Genomic DNA, 1,693 nt, shown 5'->3' with positions numbered 1-1,693 from the left:
TTTTTGAGATGGAGTCTGTCTCTGTTGCCCAGGCTGGAGTGCAGTGGCACAATCTCGGCTCACTGCAACCTCTGTCTCCCAGGTTCAAGTGATTCTCCTGCCTATGCCTCCTGAGTAGCTGGGATTACAGGTGCACACCACCAAGCCTGGCTAATGTTTTTGTATTTTTAGTAAAGACAGGGTTTCACCATGTTGGTCAGGTTGGTCTTGAACTCCTGACCTCGTGATCTACCTGCCTCAGCCTCCCAAAGTGCTGGGATTACAGGCGTGAGCCACCACGCCCAGCCATGGTGAGTATTTTTTCTAAGTGAAATAAGCCAGGCACAGGAAGACAAATATCATATGTTTCATTAATATGTGGGAGCTAAAGAAATTGATCTCATAGAAGTAGAAAGTAAAATACAGGAGGCTGGGAAGGGTAGTGGGGAAGAGGGACAGGGAGAGGTTGATTAACAAATACAAAAATATAGTTAGGCAGGAAGACTAACTTCTAGTATTCCATAGCATAGCAGGGTGACTATAATTAATAATTTATTGTGTATTTCAAAATAGCTGGAAGAGAGGATTTGGAATGTTCCCAATACAAAGAAATGATAAGTGTTTGAGCTGATAGATACGCCAGTTACCCTGATTTGATCATTACACATTGTATGCATGTACTGAAATATTACCTATGCCCTATAAATACGTACAATTATTATGTGTCAATTGAGAAAGAAAAAAAAAGAGGCTTATCTCCCAGTGATCACAGGAATGAGGAAAGAAAAACAAAATTCAATTTTTAAAAAAAGAGAGAATAAAGACTATGAAATTAACTTCTCAGCTCACATCTGTTGCATGATCATGAGATAGAAAACCACCTTCCCATCAGTGATTTGGAGCGCCCCTAAGGCCCGCCCATAACGTTCACAGGCCACCTCTCCCACCTTTCAGATACCCCACCCTGCCAACCTTCAAGATTTCCCCCAAGCTCTGCAGGTTCTCATTGAAAGAGTCATATACTTTATTATTTATTGGAACAAAAGGAAAATAGGAGACTGGCCTCACCATTGGCTTTCTTTTTCCTCGTCCCACTCCTCCCTACCTTCTGGCTTGTGGCAGCTGTAATTGGGTTAAGCTTTGTGTAATTCCGAAGCTATGCTCATAGAAAAAAATATTGAAATTCTGTAGTGCACCTACTAATGACCCAAGGAAAACTGGAAGCTGCTACAGACTTCTTTTTTCTTTCTCTAGTTTCTGGAACTAGGGGCTGATTCTTTTGAGATGCATAATTTAGTTGGAGCCAATTGATGAAGGAGTCAGTTCTTATTTTAGGAAACTGCCTTCAAGCTCAATTAGAAATCTTGAGACCTAGTATGAAATTTCCATTTTCACATAGCATACTATAAAAAATTGTCTGTTTTAAAAAATGAACTTATGTAAGGATAGTCAATCTGTTCAGCTTACGGCTTTCTTTTTTTCTAACTTCAAAACGAAGGTGTTTTAATTCCCATAGAAAAGGATTAACAAACAATGATGACTAACTTTATTCTTATAATTAGCCTTTTGTAGTTGCAAAATGTCTTCATATGCTTTTTTTTTTTTTTTTTTTTTTTTTTCTTGGTCCCATGACAGTTCTTTAAGGTCACTGGGACCTAGACTCCCATTTCTATTTGACGCCTGAGGAAACTGACCATCCAAAGCAAAGTATGCT

Source organism: Mandrillus leucophaeus, unplaced genomic scaffold (assembly GCF_000951045.1).
Source record: "Mandrillus leucophaeus isolate KB7577 unplaced genomic scaffold, Mleu.le_1.0 Scaffold538, whole genome shotgun sequence".
Lineage (NCBI taxonomy): Eukaryota > Metazoa > Chordata > Mammalia > Primates > Cercopithecidae > Mandrillus > Mandrillus leucophaeus.
Note: the sequence above shows the minus strand (reverse complement) of the source record.